The sequence below is a fragment of the Macaca nemestrina genome, chromosome 7 (genome assembly GCF_043159975.1).
Source record: "Macaca nemestrina isolate mMacNem1 chromosome 7, mMacNem.hap1, whole genome shotgun sequence".
NCBI classification, from domain to species: Eukaryota; Metazoa; Chordata; class Mammalia; order Primates; family Cercopithecidae; genus Macaca; species Macaca nemestrina.
The window spans coordinates 123,130,127-123,153,137 of record NC_092131.1 but is presented as its reverse complement, the minus strand read 5'-3'; positions in this window follow the sequence as shown (position 1 = coordinate 123,153,137).

The window sequence follows — 23,011 nt, the reverse complement described above, 5'->3', positions numbered from 1 at the left end:
CGGGGATCCAGCCACATCTGGAAGAAAACAAGAGCTTCTAAGCTGGAGGTGCTTTGGGGATGATGTAGCCCAGTTGTTACTACACAGATCAGGAAACGGTGGACCAGAGAAAGGGAGGCAGGGGAGAATTTGTCCTTGGTCACTCAGATACTTACAAGCAGATGGGACTGGGACCCTACTGGTCGTCCAGGGCTCTTTCCTCTGCACCACTCAAGCCTGCAGATCCCATGTTGGGCCTGGCTCTTGTTTACCTCCATGCCTTTGCATGTGCGCCTGGGATGCCTTTCCCTCCACCTCCACCAGGTAAGCCCCTATCCACTCTTCAATTTTCAACCCCAGGATCACCTTGTCTAGGAAGCCCTCTTGGGTGCCCTCTTTGTTCATCTTTGTGCTCCCGAGGCCTCTTGCACACCATCACAGCTCTGGTCACAGTGGACTCTGTGTGTTTACATGTCTGTCTCCCCACAAGGCTGTGACACCTCGAGGACAGGGTCCATCTGCTCCATTCTCATGTCTTTGCCAACCCGGTCAGGTCCAGGGCACAGTTAAAGGCTGATAAGTAACAGTCTCTTCAGTAGAGGAATGACAGACTTTGGTATTTTTAATCTCACAGTTTTCTTCCAACATGATTCCCATTTTCTGTGTGTCCAGCCCTGTGCTTGGTCAGAGAAAGAGGGGAAGAACGGAGGCCCAAGCCCCACCCTCAAGAGCTCCCAGTCCAGACCAGGGCAGATGTGTTCAGTCAAGGGTTCAGGCATCGTGAGCTTGGGGTTATTACTCAGAGACCTGGGTGCCAGGAGTGGGAGCACTAGACACAGCTGAAACTGGTTTTGCCCTGGCCTGGGTGCCCATGCAATAGGCAGATCCTAGGAGGGGCTGCCTGCTTCTCTATGTCTTCCAACCCTGTTGTAAAGCTGTGAGACCACTGCTCTGAAGCGCTCTCAGGCCCCATTGCACAGGTCCAGGGGGCATTTTCTATGTGAGCAGCATACCCCTGGAACACTGCTTCATAGACCAGTGTGAATGACGCACCCCACCCCCCCGCCAGCCCACCAGAGTTGTGTGATGCGGTGGCCTTTGGGGGCTCAGGGCACGTGAGCTGATGGTGGGCCCAAGCAGGAGTCCTTAGCCTCATCTCTGCAGCATCCCTGTTGGTGGCCACGGATGAGGGCTGATGACAGACTTCCAGCTCAGACACCCCTGCCCAGGACAGCCTGGGTGCTCCCAGCTCTGCGTCTCTTCCCAGCCCCTGCTCTCAGCCTCCCACCTCAGGCTTCATCCCTGCTAGGGTGGAGGTGGCCAGTGACCCTCTGGCTGAACGGGCCCCTGATGGCAGTCACGCAGTGGTTAACCAAAAGATGCCCAGCTACTGCAAGGCCATATTTACATTTTCCAGTATCAGGCAAACAAATGGCTAATGTGGCAAAAAATGGTTACTCCACGTAATAGTGGTACCACCAAGCCATTGTGTGCCAGACACCATACATCATTCCTAACTCTCACACAAATTCTGGGTAAAATGTGTTATTAGTCCCATTTTGCATATGAGACAACTAAGGTTCAAAGAGGCTCGGGCCACACTGTGTCATGGCAGAGCTGGGACTGAAAGGTGTCCTGCCTGACACCAGAACTTGCCACCTGTCCCCTTCTACCCCCACCTCCCATCACCCTCTGGCCTCAGGGGCTGTAAAGGCAGCAATGGATTGGGTCTGAAGTAGCTCTGGCCAGTCCAGTGTGAGCAGAGCACTGTACAGTAAGGGATCTCTACTCAAGGCTGTGGACTACCTTCTCCTGCAGCAGAAAAGAGCCGTCTTCTGTGTACTGCAGTCAATGTGGTTGCATGTATATGTGGCAGTATGTACATGTGGTTGTGCATACATGTAGCTGTGTGTGCATGTGGCTGCATGTGCTTGTGGCTGTGTGTGCATGTGGCTGCATGTGCATGTGGCTCTGTGTACATGTGCCACATGAAGCAGTTATGTGCCCTGGTCCCAAAAGCACCGGCATCAATTTCGCTCGCTCACACGGGCACTAAGAGCAGGGGAGTCACTCTGACTAGGTTCCTGTCCCAACTCTGCCACTTATCTGTGATCTTGCGTGAGTTACCTAATCTCTCCATGCCTCTGAGTCTCCCATCTGTACACTGGGGATAATAATAGCTTCTAAGTGGAAAATTTGCAAAGGTCTCTTGAATGGCCAAGGTATCTGTGGAAACTCATAGGATGCGGGTAAACAAGGCATTGAATCTTTACTCACAGACTTAAATGAGTTTCTATCCAGGACCTGGGTCTGGTAAGTGCGATATGGGTGTTAGCCACTGTATTTTTCAGCAAAGGCTTATTGAGCACCTACTGTGTGCCAGGGAGCATGATAGGGGCTAATCAAGACAGGCACAGTCCCCACTGTCAAGGGGATCACAGTCTTTTCAGGCTCCTCAAAGCAGTCTCCTGCCTTCATCCATAAACACGCACTGATGGAGGAGACAGGCGATGACTGAGGCCAACGCATCTGGGAGGATGGAGGAGGGAAGAGGTGACCTTGGGACCCCACCCTCTCTAGTTTTCCTCCTGTCCTCCTGGCTACACCTTCTCAAACTGCCCTTGGGCCCCCTGTCCTCTGCCAGCCCCAGTCCTGTAGGGTGCCCAGAACTCTGTGCTCCAGTTCTTCTCCCTTCCTGCCCACCCACACCAGCCCACCCACCTTCTCCCATCTTCACACAGATGGCACCTACATCTCTGCTCCAACCTGGCACCCCCAGCCACTCAGTCACCCAAACCAGTAGCCTGAGAGCCCCCCGTATCCACCCCCCATGCCCACCCCACTCAACCACTCCCCAAGTGCTATCGACTGTACCTCTGGCATTGCTCTTGAATCCACCCATGTCTCTCCAGCCCCGCCAGGCCCCTCCTGCAGTCCATCTGTAGTAGGTGCTGTTGGTGCCTCACCCAGGCCGTTTTCAAGCCAGGACATTTGTCTACCAGCTGCGGGTGGTGTTGGCTGTTAACAATTCACAGCTGTACCCTTCTAGGGAGCAGTGCCCTCAGCCAGTGGAGACCAAACTTTGGTCATCAGGAAATGCCTGGGGCAGGGCGGTGGGGGCTACACTCTCCCCCAGGTGCAACCCATGGTCAGCAGGCAGATCCAGGAACAAAAGCCGCCCCTCGTGCCCTGACAACTCTACGGTGCGGTGCAAGCACCAGAGCTCCCCAGGGGACTGCGTCCAGACCAGACTTTGACTGAACCATGTCCTCACCTAGGTTTTGCGCCTGTCCCACCCTGCTCCCCTCACCCCTCATGCGTGTCACTGAAAGCACTCAGACCCCTTTTCAGGCTCTGCCTTCCAGGAACCCAACCTAAGACCCCATCTCCCATATAGGACCAGTCACAGTGACATTCCAGGCCCTGGGAGGCGACCCAGAGGACAGGTAGGGCCCGGGCTGGGGCAGAGGGCCACTGGGGTCCAAGGAGGGGAATGCCGGGATGCTGAGCCCCCAGCCACCTTGCCCCCAGGCTGGCCTGAAGGAACCTGCCAAAGCCCACCTGGCCTCACTGACGCTGTGATTAAGTTTTGTGCCAGACGACCGACAGGGAGCTGGAGCTTTCCCTCCTCCCTTTTTCTTTTTACTTCCCTCTCTCTCCTTTTCAAAGGCTGAGCCCAAGTTAATCAGATAAATTCCTCAGCAGTCGCAAGAACAATTTTTCTAAGCTTCAGTCTCCCCAGAGCGACTCATAATTACTCTAGACTGAGACATTAAAGCAAAGGGGAAAGAAGAGTGGGGGAAAAAAGATGTTTTTAATTAAAAAATTAATTTTTCCAACACTGATGGCTGCCCAGCTGTGGCACTTCCCCACTCAGGAGACCATACCCTCCATCCCTCTCTTCCTCATCAAACCTCAGAGTTGGGGGGTGGGCCTGGGAAAGGCAGCCCCCTCCCTGAACAAAGCCACCTCCCCCTCCAGCGGAAGCCTCTCTATTTCACCTCCCTCACCTGCAAAGTAAGTGGTAGGACTGCAGGATTCTACATGGGAACCACAGACAGAAGACACAGGCTTTGGAGTCGGGCAGACACGGGTTCCAGCTCAGTCACTGAGGATGCGTGTGACTTGCCTAAGTCCCCTCACACTTCTCTACTCAAGTGAGGTCCTCAGGCCAGCAGCATCACCATCACCTGGGGGCCTGTTAGAAATGCAATTTGGATCCCACCCCAGATCAGCTGAATCAGAATCTGTGTTTAATAGGATTCCCTGTGACTCATATCCACAGAACCTTTCAAGAAGCACTGCTCTGGTCAATCCAAGCTTCAGTCACCTGGAAAGTGGCTTAGTTTGCAAAGATTATGAAGTTGTACAAGAAAACAGTTTAACAATCTGTAAAGCAGAAACTTAAAAAAAAAATATTCACGAGTTGTTAACCTGGGCCATTCCAGTGCCTGGTATCAAACCTCATATCTGGTTCAGGAGCTTGACCCCATCAGCCAGAAGCTTTCCTGCTCTCTTGAACACTTTGCTCCCTGTATCTGGGGCCCAGCCAGAAGTTTCCTAAAGAAACCAGAGTTTGCAATGCAGGAAATCTTGACCGGAGAAAATAGCCACCCACTGTCTGAAGCACTGACCATTGTCCAGGTGCCTCCCCTGCTCACCGCGTGCTGGGGCTGCTGGTGGGGCTAGGGCTGCTGTGGGTGAGGGGAGCTCACACTCCAAAGTCATGGGGATGGACTGTCCACTCTAGACAGATATCAACAGCCATGGGCTCCCATCTTTACCCTGCCATGTCTTTCTAGGGTCGTTCCTAAGGACACAATCCACAATATGGACAAGTTTCACACCAAAAGGATTCATCAGGTTACCTTAAATAGGAGTAAATAGAAATAACACTGAGGGCAAGGCTAAGTAATTGTTAGTAAGGACCTTTCAAATGATAGTCAAGATCGTGTAATGACAAGAGAAAATGTTTATGATGTAACATGGGATACAGAACAGCTATACACTCATCTATGTTAAAAAAGCGTATGTACAAACACATCCTTATGCTGAAGCCCTAACTCTCAATGTGATGGTATTAAGAGGTAGGACATTTGGGAGGTAATTAGGTGTAGATTAGGTCATAAGTGTGGGACCCTCATGATGGAATTAGTGCCTTTATAAGACGAAGACAAAGAGATCGCTCCCTCTTCCTGTACATGGTTGCTCTGAGGAATGGCCACAGGAGCATGCGGTGAGAAGGTGGCTGCTTACAGCCAGGAAGAGAGCCCTCATCAGACACCAAATCTGCCAGCACCTAGATCGTGGACTTTACAGCCTCTAGAACTGTGAGAAATAATTGTCTGTTGTTTAAGCCACCCAGTCTCTGAAATTTTGTTATAGCAGCCCAATCAGACAGTAGCATATTTTAAAAGAGGTAAAACCAAGATTTTAGGTAACAATGAAAAAATCCAAAAACTGATTTAAGGCATGGTTTTGTACTAGAGACTTCAGAGGACTAAGGGAACTACTGCAAAACCAATAGTTACAGGGACAAGAAGAGAAAGAGAAACTCCCCCTCAAGATGACTGTGCAGAGTGAAATTTTAAAACACATGAAGAAGATTGATGCCAAAGCGAAATCAACAATTAGGAGGTTTATTTATTGCAGAAAAAGTAAACAATAGGGAAATATTTAGATGACTCAATAGAAGCCCATTTGGACCCCTTAAAAAACTGAAGGAAGGCTGGGCATGGTGGCTCATGCCTGTAATCCCAGCACTTTGGGAGGCCGAGGCGGGTGGATCACCTGAGGTCAGGAGTTCAAGACCAGCCTGACCAAAATGGTGAAACCCCATCTCTACTAAATGCAAAAAATTAGCTGGGCATGGTGGTGCATAGCTGTAATCCCAGCTACATGGGAGGCTGAGGCAGGAGAATCACTTGAACCCAGGAGGCAGAGGTTGCAGTGAGCCGAGGTCATGCCATTGCACTCCAGCCTGGACAACAAGAGTGAAACGCCATCTCAAAACAAACAAACAAACAAACGAACAAACAAAAAAGGAAGCCAGGCTTCCTTTTTTGTGGAGCATGTTGGTAATCCCAGTCAGTCAGGAGGCTGAGGTGGGAGGATCACTTGGGCCCAGGAGTTTCAGTCCAGCCTGGGCAACATAATAAAACTGTGTTCTCTTAAAAAAACACTCAATAATTGGACAAATTTTAGACCAGACATGTCCAAAGAAAAACATAGTGAATTATAAACTTATATTAAGAAATTTACACTCACGCTTGTAATCCCAGCCTCACACCTGTAATCCTAGCACTTTGAGAGGCCGAGGTATGCGCATCACGAGGTCAGGATATCGAGACTATCCTGGCTAATGCAGTGAAACCCCGTTTCTACTAAAAATACGAAAAATTAGCCAAGCATGGTAGCGAGTGCTTGTAGTCCCAGCTACTCGGGAGGCTGAGGCAGGAGAATGGCATGAACCCTGAAGGCGGAGCTTGCAGTAAGCCAAGATCGAGCCACTACACTCCAACCTGGGTGACAGAGCAAGACTCCATCTAAAAAAAAAAAAAAAAAAAGAAATTTACATGGAAAATAGTATAAAAAGATAAAGAGATGAAAAATATGGAAACTTCATTAAAAAGAACAAATATCTAATAGGAGTTCAAGGAGAAGAGAGCCAAGGGATGAAAAAGAAGCAACAGTCAAAGACATAAAAGCAGATCATTTCCCAGGACTAAAGAGAAAGATAAGTTCTCAGATTGAAAGGAAAGTAAACATTGAGTGGCCATGCATCCTAAATACAGCCAAGCCGCTACCTCAACACATGGTAGTACACCGCAGAATATAAAAGAGACAAAAAGTTAAAGGCGACCAAACAGAAAAGACCTTTCATTCACCAAAGAATGACAAGTAATATGGTTTGGATCTGTGTCCCCACCAAAATCTCACATCAATTTTTTTTTTTTTCTTTTTGAGACAGAGTTTCACTCTTGTTGCCCAGGCTGGAGTGCAATGGTGCAATCTCAGCTCACCGCAACTTCTGCCTCCCGGGTTCAAGCGAGTCTCCTGCCTCAGCCTCCTGAGTAACTGGGAACGCAGGCATGCACCACCATGCCCAGATAATTTTTGTATTTTTATTAGAAATGGGGTTTCTCCATGTTGGTCAGACTGGTCTCAAACTCCTGACCTCAGGTGATCCACACACCTTAGCCTCCCAAAGTGCTGGGATTACAGGAGTGAGCCACCATGCCTGGCCTCATGTCAAACTGTAATCCCCAGTGTTGGAGAAGAGGCCTGGTGGGAAGTGATTGGATCATGGGGGTGGACATCCCCCTTGCTCTTCTCGTGATAGTGAGTTTTGATGATATCTGGTTGTTTAAAATTGTATAGCATCTCCTCTTCTCTCTCTTCCTCCTGCTCTGGCCATGTAAGACATGTCTCCTTCCTCTTTGCCGTCTGTTGATTTTAAGTTTCCTGAGGCCTTCCTGGCCATGCTTCCTGTACAGCCTGCAGAACCATGAGCCAATAAAACCTCTTTTCTTTATAAATTACCCAGTCTCTAGTAGTTCTTTGCAGCAATGTGAGAAATGACCAATACAGAAAATTGGGACTAAGAAGTGGAGCATTGCTATAAAGACACCTGAAAATGTGGAAGCAACTTTGAAACTGGCTAATGGGCAGAGGCCAAAACAGTTTGGAGGGCTTAGAAGAAGATAAGAAGATTAGGGAAAGTTTGGGACTTCCTAGAGACTTGTTAAATTGTTGTGACCGAAATACTAATAGTGATATGGACAATGAAGCCCAGGCTGAGGTGGTCTCAGAGGGAGATGAGGAACGTTTTGGCAATTGGAGTAAAGGTCACTCTTGCTATGCTTTAGCAAAGAGGCTGGTGGCATTGTGCCCCTGCTCTAGGGATCTGTGGAACTTTGAACTTGAGAGTGATGATTTAGGGTATCTGGTGGAAAAAATTTCTAAGCAGCAAAGTGTTCAAGATGTAGCCTGGCTCCTTCTAACAACATATGATCATATGCATGAGCAAAGAGGATCTGAAACTGGAACCTATATTTAAAAGGGAAGCAGAGCATAAAAGTTTAGAAAATTTGAAGCCTGACCATGTGATAGAAAAGAAAAACCCATTTTCTGGGGAGGAATTTAAGCTAGTTGCAGAAATTTGCGTAAGTAAAGAGGAACCAAATGTTAATAGCCAAGACAATGAGGAAAATGCCTTGAAGCCATTTCAGAGATCTTAGCAGCAGCCCCTCCTATCACAGGCCTGGAGGCTTAGGAGGGAAGAATAGTTTCTGGGCCAGGGCCAGGAACCCGCTGCCCTGCGCAACCTCAGGACACTGCTCCCTGTGTCCTAGTTGCTCCTGCTCCAGCTGTGGCTAAAAGGACCCCAGATACATTTCAGGCTGCTGCTCCAGAGGGTGCAAGCTGTAAGCCTTGGCAGCTTCTATGTGGTTAAGCCTACAGGTGTGCAGAGGGTAAGAGTTGAGGCTTGGGAGCCTCCGCCTAGATTTCAGAGGATGCATGGAAATGCCTGGATGTCCAGGAAAATGTCTGCTGCAGGGGCAGAGCCCACATGGAGAATCTCTACTAGGGCAGTGCAGAGGGGAAATATGGGGTTGGAGCCCACACACAGAATCCCCACTGGGGAACCACCTCCTGGAGCTGTGAGAAGTGGGCCACCATCCTCCAGACTCCAGAATCATAGATCCACTGACAGCTTGCACTGTGCACCTGTAAAAGCCACAGGCACTTGATGCCAGCCCATAAAAGCAGCAGCAAGGGGGCTGTACCATGCAGAGCCACAGGGGCAGAGCTGCCCAAGGCCCTGCAAGGGCCCCCAAGCCCTGCAAGCCCATTCCTTATGTTAGTGTGGCCTGGACATGGAGTCAAAGGAGATTATTTTGGCATTTTAAGATTTAATGACTGCTCTGCTGGGTTTTGAACTTGCATGGGGCCTGTAGCCCCTTTGTTTTGGGCAATTACTCCCTTTTGGAAAGGGAATATTTACCCAATGCTTATAACCCTATTGTATCTTGGAAGTAACAACTTGTTTTTTTATTTCATAGGCTCATAGGCAGAAGGGACTTACATTGTCTCAGAAGAGACTTTAGACCATGGACTTCTGAGTTAATGATGAAATGAGTTAAGACTGAGGGACTGTTGAGAAGGTACAATTGTATTTTGCAATGTGAGAAGGACATGAGATTTGGGAGAGCCCAGGGGTGGAATAATATGGTTTAAATTTGTGTCCCCACCCAAATCTCATGTCAAATTATAATCCCCAATGTTGGAGGAGGCGCCTGGTGGGAGGTGATTGGATCATGGGGGCAGACTTCCCTCCTGCTGTTTTCATCATAGTGAGTTCTCACGAGATCTGGTTGTTTAAAAGTGTGTAGCACCTCCTCCTTCTCTCTCTTCCTCCTGCTCCGGACACATAAGATGTGCCTACTTCCTCTTTGCCTTTCACCATGATTGTAAGTTTCCTGAAGCCTCCCCAGCCATTCTTTCAGGAGAGCATGCAGAACTGTGAGCCAATTACACCTCTTTTCTTTATAAATTACCCAGTCTCTGGTAGATCTTTATAGCAATGAGAGAAATGACTAACAAAAGTTATGCAGACCCCATGCCAAGGAGAAAAGAGGCCAGAAAGCCATGGGGCAAACACTTCAAAGCACTGAGTGTAAAAAAGTGGAGGGTAAAATTCCATTTGCAGCTAAATAATTACTCAAGATTAAAAAGGAAATAAAACCATTTTCATACATCTAAAGACTGGAAGAGTTTAAACCCAAGACATATTCACTGAAAGAAGTCCTAAGGATTTCAGCAAAGAAAAAAAAAAGTGAACCTAAGGGGAAAATTAGGTTATGAAAAAAGGAGTGAGTGCAAAATTGATAAATATATATACATTGAGTTATTGACAATAAAATAATAATAACGATTATAATAATAATAGCTATAGTTGTGTTTTAAAAAAAGATACTACTAAGATTCTAGAAAACATTTAAAAAACTTCTTTACTTGTCCACAAGGATGATAGAAATATTGAATCCTTGGACTTCATTAGAAGAACTTATAACTATATGTATATTGAAATACAAGCGACTTAAATATCATACTCTCAATGACTGGAACAACCAGAGAGAAGGTAAGTAAGGAAATAGAGGACTTACCACAATAAACCAACTAGTTCTAACAGACACATACAGAACACTCTACCCAGCCACAGCAACATACACATTCTCAAATGCACATTGGACGATTTAAGGGACAGACCATATGCTAGGCTACAAATAAACTCTCAATAGATTTTAAAAGATACACATCATGAAAAATATCTTCTCTGACCACAATGGAATAAGGTTAGGAATCAATAACAGAAGTAAAACTAAAAAATTCATAAATCTGTGAAAATTAAACAACATACTCTTAAGCAACCAATAGATCAAAGAAGAAATCACATAGGAAACTGGAAAATACCTAGAGACAAATTGAAATGAAAATGTCACATAGAAAAACTTATGGGACAAAGCAAAGGCAGTGCTAAAGGGGGCATTTATAGCTACCAACATTTACATTAAACAACAAGAAAGATCTCAAATCAACAACTTAACTTTACAACTAAACCCAAAGCTATGAGAAGGAAGAAAATACTAAATATTAGAGCAGAGATAAAATAGAGAAGTGAAAATTAATGAAATCAAAAGCTGGCTCTTTGAAAAGACAACAAAATGGACAGACCTTTAGTTAGATGAAGTAAGAAAAAAAAGAGACAAGACTCAAATTACTTTACAACTAAACCCAAAGCTATCAGAAGGAAAAAAATTACTAAAGATTAGAGCAGAGAATTAAAACAATAGAGAAAATCAATGAACTCAAAAGTTGGTTCTATGAAAACATAACAACGGCTGGGTGTAGTGGCACATGCCGGTAATCCCAGCACTTTGGGAGGCCGAAGCAGGTGGATCATCTGAGGTCAGGAGTTCAAGACCAGCCTGAGCAACATGGTGAAACCCCATCTCTACTAAAAATACAAAAATTAGCTGGCTGTGGTGCCAGGTGCCTGTAATTCCAGCTACTGAGGAAGCTGAGGCATGAGAATCGCTTGAACCTGGGAGGCAGAGGTTGCAGTGAGCTGAGATTGTACCACTGTACTCCAGCCTAGGTGACAGAGCAAGACTCCATCTCAAAAAAAAAAAAAAAAAAAAAAAAGAAAGAAAAGAACAGATAACAAAATTGACAGAACTTTAGCTAGATGAAGTAAGTAAAAAAGAGGACTCAAATTACTAAAATCGGAAACAAAAGTGGGGATATTACTACCAATTCTACAGAAATAAGAAGGATTTTAAGAGAGTATCACGAGCAAATGTGCACCAATACTGGATAGCCAAGATGGAATATGGACAAATTCCTAGAAACACAAAAACTACAAAGATTAAATGATGAAGAAAGAGAAAATCTGAATAGATTCATAACTAGTGAGGAAATTAAATCCATAACCAAACATCTCCCAACAAAGAAAAGCCCTGGACCTCTGGCTTTACTGGCAAATTCTACCAAATATTAAAATAAGAGTGAACACCAAATCCTTCCCAAACTTTTAAAACTGGAAACACCTTTTTTTAATTAAAAAAAAATTGTTTTGAGACAAGGTTGTCACCTAGGCTGGAGTGTAGTGGTACCACCACAGGTCACCATAGCCTCACCCTCCCAAGTAGCTGGGACCACAAGCACATACCTGGCTAATTTTTCAAATTTTTTGTAGAGCTAGGGTCTCCCTATGTTTCCCAGGCTGGTCTCAAACTCCTGGCCTCAAGTGAACCTCCCACTTCAGCCTCCCAAAGCACTGGGATTACAGGCATGAGCCACCACACCTGGCTACCCATATCGAATCCTAAGGAACCCTAAATAGCCAAAACAATCTTGAAAAAGAAAAATAAAGCTGTAGCACTCATATTTCCTGGTTTCAAATCTTACTACAAAGCTTCAGTAATCAAAACAGTGTGATACTGGCAAAAAGACAGACATATAGACCAATGGAATAGAAATAGACAGACATATAGCCCAGAAATAAACCCTTGCAAAAATGGGAACATGAGTTCTGACAAGGATAACAGGACCATTCAATGGGGAAAGGACAGTCTTTCCAACAAATGATGCTGGGAAAACTGGATATCCACATGCAAAAGAATATAGTTGGACTGTTATCTAACATCACATACAAAAATTAACTCAACATGGACCAAACACCTAAATATAAGACCTAAGACTGTAAAACTCAGAAGAAACCATAGGGTGAATCTTCATGACATTGATTTTGGCAATGATTTCTTGGCTATGACACCAAAGGCACAGGCAACAAAATTTAAAAAAATAGGTAAATTGGATTTCATCAAAATTTTAAAATTTCTTACATCAGAAAACATTGTCAACAGAGTAAAAAGGCAACCCATGGAGCAAATATTTACCAACCATACATCTGATAAAAGATTAATAGCTAGGGCTGGGTGCGGTGGCTCACACCTGTAATCCTAGCACTTTGGGAGGCTGAGGTGGGTGGATTGCCTGAGCTCAGGAGTTCAAGAACAGCCTGGGCAACATAGTGAAACCCCTCTCTACTAAAATACCAAAAATTTGTCAGGCATGGTGGTGCGTGCCTGTAGTTCCAGCTGCTTGGGAGGCTAATGCACAAGAATTGCTTGAATCTAATGCACAAGAATTGCTTGAATCTAATGCACAAGAATTGCTTGAATCTGGGAGGTGGAGGTTGCAGTGAGCCACTGTGGCACTGCACTCCAGTCTGGGTGACAGAGCGAGACTCTGTCTCAAAAAAAAAAAAAAAAAAAAGCACATTAAAAAAAAAAAGGCACAGTGGCTCACACCTGTAATCCCAGCACTTTGGGAGGCCAAGGCAGGCAGATCATGAGGTCAAGAGATTGAGACCATCCTGGCCAACATGGTGAAACCCCGTCTCTATTAAAAATATAAAAACTAGCTGGGCATGGTGGCAGGTGCCTGTAATCCCAACTACTTGGGAGGCTGAGGCAGGAGAATTGCTTGAACCCGGGAGGTGGAGGTTGCAGTGAGCCAAGATCAGACCATTGCACTCCAGCCTGGGCGACAGAGTGAGACACCATCTCAAAAAAAAAAAAAACAACTAATAGCTAGAATAGGCTGGGTGAGTTGGCTCACACCTGCAATTCCAGCAGTTTGGGAGGCTGGAGTGGGTGGCTTATTTGAACTCAGGAGTTTGAGAACAGCCTGGGCAACATGGTGAAACCCCATCTCTCCAAATCAATCAATCAATCAATCAATCAGTCAATCAATACATAAATAAATAAAAAATACAAAATTTAGCTAGGAAAGATGGTGCATGCTTGTGGCTCTAGCTACTCAGGAGGCTGAGGCAGAAGGAGCACTTGAGCATGGGAGGTCAACATGCAGTGAGCCATGTTTATGCCACTGTACTCCAACCTGGGAGACAAAATGAGACTCTGTCTCAAAAAAAAATAAAAAAATGGGTAAATAACTTAAGTAAACATTTCTCCAAAGAAGATATATAAATGGACCAAAAAAAGCACATGAAAAGATGCTCAGCATCACTAATCATTAGGGAAATGCAAATCAAAACCACAGTGACATCCCACCTCATACCTATTAGGATGGCTGCTACCAGCATGAGCAAACAAACAAGTGTTAATGAGGATGTGGAGAAACTGGAACCTTATGCGCTGTTGATGAGAATGTAAAATGTGTAGCTACGTGGAAAACAGTGTAGCAGTTCCTCAAAAAATTAAAAATGAAATTACCATATAATCCAGCAATTCTCCTTTTGGGCATATATTCAAAAAGAATTGAAAGCAGAGTCTCAAAGAGACATTTGTATACCGTGTTCATAGCAGCATTATTCCCTAAAACACGGAGGGAACCCAAGTGTCTATTAATAGATGAATGGATAAACAAAATGTGGCCTATCCATACAAGAGAATATTATTCAGTCTTAAAAAAAGAAGGAAACTGGCCAGGTGCGGTGGCTCACACCTTTAAGCTCAGCATTTTGGGAGGCCAAGGTGGGCAGATCACAAGGTCAGGAGTTTGAGACCAGCCTGGCCAACATGGTGAAACCCTATCTCTACTAAAAAGACAAAAATTAGCCAAGCCTGGTGGCAGACACCTGTCACCTCAGCTACTCGGGAGGCTGAGGCAAGAGAATCACTTGAAACCAGAAGGCGGAGGTTGCAGTGAGCCGAGATCATGCCACTGGGTGATCTCCAGCCTGGGCAACAAGAGCAAAACTCTGTTTCAAAAAAAAAATAGAAAGAAAGAAACTCTAATGCATGCTACAATTTGGAGGAATCTTGAAAACATTATGCTAAGTGAAATAAACCAGCCAAAAGGACAGATACTGTATGTTTCCACTTACATGAGGCACCTAGAATAGTCAAAATCACAGAGATAGATAGGTTAGAATGGTGGCTGCCAGGGACTTGAGGAAGGGGAAATGGGAAATTATTATTTAACTGTACAGAGTTTCAGTTTTATGGGATTAAAAGAGTTATGGATCTGAACCATTGTGACGGTTGCACGACATTATGAATGTATTTAATACCAATAACCCTGCACTTTAAGATGGTTAAGGTGATACATTTTATGTTAGGCGTATCTTACCACAATGAAAAAAATTGGAAAACAGTAACCACAAAAGGTTATAAATACAATTTATAGCTTGTGGGGTGCAGCTAAGGCAATATTTGGAAGCAAATGTATAGCCTTCAATGAATTTACGAAAGTAAAGATTTAAAGCACACATTAGTGATTTAACTCAAAAAGGAAGAAAAAGAACAAAAGAATAAGCCCAAAGAAAGTGGAAGGAAGAAAACAGAAAAGAAAGGAGCAAACTTTTTTCTTTTTAATTGAGACAGGGTCGAGCTCTTTCACCCAGGCTGGAATGCAGTAGCCCAATCTTGGCTCACTGCACGCTCAACCTCCCGGGCTTAAGCGATCCTCCCGCCTCAGCCCCTCAGTAGCTGGGACTATTGGTGCACACCACCATGCCTGGCTAATAATTTTTGTATTTTTAGTAGAGACAGAATGTCACCATGTTGCCCAGACTTCTCTCGACTTCTTGGGCTCAAACCATCTGCTCACCTTGGCCTCCCAAAGTGCTGAGATTATAGGCATGAGCCACGGCACCCAACCAAAGCTTTTTAAAATAGAAAACAAAAAACAACAGAGAGGTAGAGAGGTGAAACAATTTCATCTATCACAACTGCGCTGCAGAGTCTCATTTTGCATGCTGTAAAAACTTTTCATTGTAACTGTGTCTATCTTTGAAAAGTTATAACTTGTTTGGGTAGTCCCATTATACCTGATTTTTTTTGGAGATTTGAGGATGGACTTTAGATAGAGGCATGAATGTGTTGACCAAGGGGCTAGGGGAGAAATCTTTGCCAGATACTTTTGGGACCCTAGCCTCATGTTTATCCTCTCAACACCCAGTGAAGTGGGGAGTGCAGGACCATCGCTGAGGGTCAGAGAGGCGCAGGCACTTGTCTGTGGTAGTGTGATGATTAATGGCACGGCTAGAAATGGAACACAGGTTTCCTCCCCTCATCATCCCAGCTTTTCCCCTCTCCCCAGACCACCCCCAAGGTGCAGGGAGATTGTGAAGTCTCCTTCCTGGGGCTGATTCAGACCAATCTTGTATATTAGACCTTGTTCCCCAGGCCAGAGATAGGCAATGCCAATGCCCCAGGGGATGCTGTTTAGCAGTCCAGGCTCCTCTCACTCTCCCTTGGGGAGTCTGGCAGACCTTAGAACCAGGTAGAGCTGTGGCATTGGTGGACAGAGCACTGTCTCCATCACCTGGTGTCTGAGGCTCACCTTTACTCACAGTCAGCAGGGAGGGTTGTCTCACAAGACCAGAGATAGAGCGTTCAAGGTGGACAGAAAAAAAGCTCTTGTTAGAAAATCATCATTCTTCTTTGCAGCTGCTTAAAGTGAGGCCCAGCCATCCTTTAGTTAGTATCTCCGCCTACTTGGGAAGAAAGGTAAATCACTGACAACTGCTCAGGAGAGTGACTTGGCCCAGCACTGCGCTTATAAAACCCCAGACTGGTAAATTCCCTCATCTGTGAAATGTCCTTCCCCAGAGAGCTTCTAGAGTGTGCAGGCATCCAGCGATCTGTACGTACAATTAGAGCAGAGGCTGGAGGCAGCTCTGGGCTCTCTGCCAGGCCAGCTCTGCCACTTCTCTCCCTTTGTGGGCTCCCATTGATCGAGTCAGGATGGCATCGGATCTCTCCACAAGCTCTGACCTAATGGGTTGGACTCTAAGGCAGCCTTGAAGAGAGTCACCAGCCAACTGGCCTGGGGCTAGTAACCTGTTCCCAAAGGGAAAGGAGGAGTGATGCCCCATTGCCCGGAACTCCTGGGGAGTAGAGGGAAAGCAGGTCCCACACAATTCCTTCACACTGTCACAGTCTTAGAAGAAAACATTGTACAAATTCACAATGAAGACTCAAAAAGTAAGTCACAGAGCAGTCAGGGCTAAATGAAGCCTCAGAGCACATTGGCTCAACCCCCTTATTGCTCCGGGCAGGAGATGGAGGCTTAGAGAGGGTGAGCCCCCTGCCCAGGGTCACATAACGCAGAAGCAGACCTGAGTGTGCAGCCTCCAGAGTCACAGCAGCTGCTGGCACCTCACAAGCTCCAGGCCTGTGGCAGTGGGTACTGAATCTCCACTGTCCAAAGCAGAAGCCTCAGGAGCAGAAGAGAGAGGAAAAGGAGGAGAGAACAGAGCACAAGGGGCAAGAAGGGGCATGAATTTGCTCAGCCCAATTGCAGCTTGATCAATAGCAAATGGGGTGTGGCGGCAGAGCGGCTGCTGGAACCACAGCTCCCCGGAGCCCCATCAGTCAGCGATATAGTAATAAAGTGGCCGGGGCTGGAAAAATGCTATGAGACTCCAGGGAGTTCAGTCTCATCCCGCTGGATTATAACCCTGTTATCGACACCCCAGGGGCTTGTTCTGTCTCCTTCAACCTAGCTCAGGAGATGAAACCTTCCGGGGGCACTAGGGGTGGGGTGCTGGCTGGTGGGATGCAGCCCAAACCCAAAGGAAAGGTTAGGAGAGGAGAGGCAGGAGCGGGAATGGGCTCTGCCAGAGGCACGCCTGCTAGAGCTATCCGGGGCGACCCTTCTCCCTGAGCCCCAACTCACTGAGGCCTCAGCTATGCACTGGGCTGTGCCGTGGGGGTCAGAGGGAAGAGAAGCTGGGGGCCTGGCCTGGGAGTCCCAGAGTGCCTGGGGCACAGTCCTCAGATACCAAAAGGTCAAAAAGAATAGCAGAGACCCGGCGGGTCATCTGCTGAAATGCAGAAGACAGAAAGGGCCCTGGAGGTTTCAGAGTGGAGGACAAGCTTCCTGGAGGAGGCCAGGCCACACCCGGGCTCACCAAAGTGTCATAATTCTGTTGCTGAACCTTGGCCACAGTCTCCCGCAGGCCTCCACCTCCTTCTCATCCTCGCACCCAGGGTCAGAAACTGTCCTAAACAGCAGGTGTCCTCCGACTATAAAACTCTCCTGGCAACCCAGTGCTTCCAGGAAGAAGTCAGAATTCCATCACATAATAGTAATATTCAGTCATAACCAGAAACGAAATTCTGATACGTGTGACATGGACAAAACTTGAAATTATTACACTAAATGAAATGAGCCAGACACACAAACACATGAGGACAAATATTTTCATGATTCCATTTACATGAAGGATCTAAAATAGGCCAATTCATAGAGCCATGAAGTAGTATAGAGGTCACCAGAGGCTAGGGGAAGGGGGACGGGGAGTAATTGTTTAGTGGGTACAGTTTCTGTTTGAGATGATGAAAAAGTTCTTGAAATGGATAGTAGTGATGTTGGCACAACATTATGAATGTACTAATGCCACTGAATTGTACATTTAAAAATGGTTAAAGGCCTGGAGTGGCGGCTCACACCTATAATCCCAGCACTTTGGGAAGCTGAGGCAGGAGGGTTGCGTGAGCCCAGGAGTTTAAGACCAGTCTGGGCAACATGGCAAGATCTCCTGCAATGGGCTTCCGTCCTGGCCACTGCAAATGACTCACTGCCTCCTATTGGCACCAGGTCCTGTCATGGCGCTGTGCCCCTGCACATGCTATGCTCTTGGCCTGGAATTCCAACTCCTCTCCTTTTCCTGGATAACACGAGCTGGTTCTTTAAGACTCTACTGGTGCACCACCTTCTCAGTGAATTCCCCCACTGACGTGTTCTCTACACAAGCAGAGTCAGAGGCACCCTCATCTGGGGACCCACATCTCCTGGGTTGTCCACATCAAGGTCCCTAATTTGTGGATACATACAACGATGCCACCCTCTTGAAGTGGGGCTGGATGAGGCAGCCCAAGACATCACAATAAAGATTCCAGCATGCCATGCACCACGGCACACACCTATAACCCCAGCTATTTGGAAAGCTGAGGTGGAAGGATGCTTGAGCCCAGGTGTTCAAGATCAGCCTAAGCAAAATAACCAGACCCTGTCGCAAACAAATGAAAAGATTCCAGGATCACTTCCCGTAGGTATTCTTAATTAAAGCAGCAACAAGCCACACAACTGATCAGAGGTAGAATATGGGTTCTTTCTCCAGCATTTCAGATGTGAATGTAAGCCACGGCTCAAAAGCAGTGGAAGCATTGCTATAACACTAGGGTCAAGCTGAATATTAACTTCCCGAGGGAATGCAGGGATATTTTGGTCCACCAGCAACTGAGAATAAAAAAAAGAAGATAAAGACCTGGAGAAGATCAAAGCACATCTGAAAGCTGTAGCCAGCCCATCTCTCTAGGGAAATTTTAAAGTGACCCAACTAGAAGAATTTAAAACATAGGTATTAGCTCAGGAACTTTATGATCTATAAAAATAATACCCATCAATCAAGATCTGGTTTCTCATTCTGTCCCAGTATAGATGATGCCAAATTTACATAAATAAAATCATGTTTACTAGACAGGTAGATAGAGACATGGAGACATATATGACTACACATACTTAGATTTATAAAATCGCAGTGAGACTTAGACAATTGCACATCTTATATGTCAGCAAAAACAGTCATTTACTTATGTCTGTTTCCTCAGCTTGACCATGAGCTCCCTGAGGGCAGGTCCTTTATCTTTTTGGTCCCAGTCTAACGGAGTACAACACATAAAAGGAAATAAATGTCTGCTTTGTAAATGAATGAGTTATTCTTTGCATCTCCAGCACCCAGCACAATGGGTGTTTCTCAGAGGAAGCTTCACATCTGACATGCTGCCCTCACCTGCACCCCAGCCCTGCCTCCCATTGTTAAGATGAGAGTGGCAGGAAGCAGAAGTTGCTGCACAAAGGGGAGCGTTGTGCCCTAATTCCTTGTTCAGCTGGCTGGGAGGGACCACAGAGAATTGAAGAGCCTCCACCCTGAGAGGCTGGACTGCTTGGGGCCTGGGGCCTGAAGACCAAGGCAGGAGCTGCACAGAAATCTCAGGAGCTGCCAGTAGCTCAAAATCTGCAGCTTGGAATGATCAAATCAAAATGAAGTTGCAAGAAGAGACCATTCACAGGAGCAGTGTCCATTACAGCAAACGAATTAGAACAGCTCAAATGCCCTTTGAAAGGAAAATGGATACATGGGGCAGAATCTGTCCATGGAATACTGTACTGCAATGAAATAGGAAAAAACGACCACTATGTACAATAGTATGTGTGAATCTTCTTAACATAATGTTGAGTGAAAAAGTAAATCTCAGAAGATCATATATAACAGGATGCCTTTTTATAAAGATCACAAACAGCTCAAATCAGCAACATATTGCTCAGACATCCACAGATAACGTGGTTGTGGTGGCATTACCCATGCTCAAAGAGTCTTCTGATTCTTCCTTCATTTTGGACGGCATTTTTCCTTCATGCCCTCTTGAAATTAGAGATAGCCTTGGGAAGAGCTTTGGCCAGTGAAATGTCAGCAAAAGTGCTCAGTGTCACTTTTGAGCGGAAACATCTAAGAGCTGGTACGTGTTTCTTATTCTCCTCTTCCTCTCCCAACCAAAGCAAACCCCAGAACTTGGAGTTGAAATGGCAGTGTGATTGGATAGTGGCTGTGCCATCCACATGCCTGGGTCCCTGAGCGCCTGCAATGAGCAGAGCCTCTGCCAAACTGCATTGGCAGAAAAAGTAGCCTCTTTCAGGGCAAGTCACTGAGACTGGGGGTGGTCGTTGTGGTGTAACCTAGTTTATCCTAACTGATATAGAAACAAATTTAGGCCGGGCATGGTAGCTCATGCCAGTAATCCTAGCACTTTGGGAGGCTGAGGTGAGTAGATCACTTGAGCTCAGGAGTTTGCGACCAGCATGGCCAACATGGTGAATCCCCATCTCTATAAAAAATACACATACAAAAAAATAATTTAAAAAGTTAGCTGGTCATGGTAGTGAGTGCCTGTAGTCCCAGCTACCTGGAAGGCTAAGGCGGGAGGATCACTTGAACCTGGGAGGCGGAGGCTGCAGTGAGCTGAGATCATGCCAGTGCACTCCAGCCTGGGCAACAGAGCAAGACTCTGTCTCAAAAAAAAAAAAAAAAAAAGGGAAAGCAGAAATAAATTCATGGTTTAAAGGTCAAGAGGGCCTGGACATAGTGGTTCACACCTGTAATCTAAGCACTTTGGGAGACTAATGCAAGAGGATCACGAGTTTGAGGCTTCAGGGAACTATGATCACACCCCTGCACTCCAGCCTGGGCAACAGAGAGAGACCCCATCTCTTTAAAAAAAAAAAAAAAAAAAAAAAAAAGATAAGGGAGTGATACATACAAAATTCAGCATAGTGCTGACTTCTGAGGAGGTGGCAGGGAAAATGAGAAGGGAGGGGCACAAAGGTAGGTACAAATATTGTTAAGGCTCCAGATCTTGGGTTGAGCTCTGAGTTTAAAGGTGCTTGCTGTGTTATTGCAAGCACATTTATTCATTAATTACGGTGGCCCTGCATGAGCCAATAGTAAGAGCATATCCTAACTAGGGGTGTGATTAACTCAATCGTGTGTACCTGAGGTTCATTTAAAAAGGAAAAGAAAAGGACTATTGCTCAACTATGAGCTGGAAGCTCAGTAATGGGTGTGCCCAATGGGAGCTTGCATCTCATCTTTTAGGCAATGGGCACCCACTGAGGGTGTAAGGGAGGGCAAGGGTGGGGCTCAGAGGTGTGTTTTTTTCTCTAATTCCCTAATGTCCAGGGCCTGAGATTCCATCCCTCACAGCCCCTCCTCCAGGCCCCCAGGGAACTCTCACTCTAGCCAGCTGGTTAGAGGTGGGAGACAGGATGATCACAGAGCCTTTGTTCCTGGCAGCTTGTCAAACCTGCCACAAAGCCTCATTTCAATGCATTTGCATGAAATGATTTTATCCCAGCTGCCTCCTCATCCCTGCCCCCACCCCAGGGGCCCTTGCAGGCCTGGCTCCCAAGCAGTGAACTCACAGGCCCCTGGACCAATCCCAGACCCCCTTTGATGATATCAAGTTTATTGGTAAGAATTCTGCTTTTCCTGTATGCTGGGAATCATGAATCTTACACAAGTTTCTCTCCTTCAGCCCTGATGATCATTGCAGTCCATGGGGAGCCACCAAGGAGTTGTAGGCAGGAGGGGATGTGGTGGGATGTGCAAGGTGGAAGCTCACTCTGGCTGCCAGGGAGGGACAAGGGTGGAAGCAGGGAGACCACCAAGGCAGGAAAGGGAGGACATCTGGACTGGGGAGGGACAGAGGGACGGAACCACGGAGCAGATTTGAGAGCCACTCAGAAGGTAGGACCACGGAGCTCGGCAGTGAGTCCCAAGCCCAACTTCATGGCCACGGGGAGGAAACAGGAGCAGTCCTGTCCCCCGGACTCCGGGCACCACAGCTCACAGCTAAGGCTGAAGCCAGATTTGATGCTCCAGTGCCAGAGAGAGGAGTATGAGGTCGGGGCACAGGAGGGAGGCAGGGAATAAGTGACTATTTATCGTTGGACCTTTAGAGCTATTTGAGTATATTAATTTGACCCCAAGACTTCAACTGAAAAAAATGAAAGCAAATTAGAGTCAGACTGCGACAGCCTTGGACATTCAATACCGCATACTGCACAGCCAAGCTGCAGGCAGTCTGTGACCCCTCGAAATTGTGCACTGAGTTGGTTATATGGATGCAGGTTTTTTTCTGAAAAGTATGTTTTACTGAATTCTCAAAAGGGCTTGTGATCTGGCAATAATGGTAATACTTAACATTGAAATACATTAACATGGCATATACCATATGGTATAGATATAGACACAGACATGGATACAGACACAGATCAACTCATTTAATCCTCTTGACATTCTAGGAGGAACATCGTATTGTCATCTCCATTTTACAGATGTAGGGACTGAGGTACCAGGAGGTTCAGCAGTTTGCTGAAGCTTGCTGTTAGTGAGATTAGAGTCGAGAGTTTCAACCACAACCCTGGCCCTGTCTGGTCTAATACCGAACTTGTCAGGTAGACAAATGAGACCCCAGGGCACAGAAGGGTTCACCCTGGGTTCCACTGACAGAGAGTGCTGGCCCCCATGGACTCACAAACATCTATGCTCCCAATCCTCTCACTTCAAGAGTAATAGGAAATCTCAAGGCCAGCCGTGGTGGCTCACGCCTGTAATCTCAGCACTTTGGGAGGCTGAGGTGAGCGGATTACTTGAGGTCAGGAGTTCGAGACCAGCCTGGCCAACATGGTGAAACCCCATCTCTACTATGAATACAAAAATTAGCCTGGCGTGGTGGTGGAGGCCTGTAATCCCAGCTACTGGGGAGGCTGAGGCAAGAGAATTGCTTGAATCTGGGAGGCAAAGGGTGCAATGAGCCCAGATCTAGCCCAAGTTCCAAAGAGCCTGGGCAACAGAACAAGACTTCACCTCAAAAAAGTACAAAATAAAAACACAACAAAACACACACACGCAAAAAGAGCAATAGGAAAT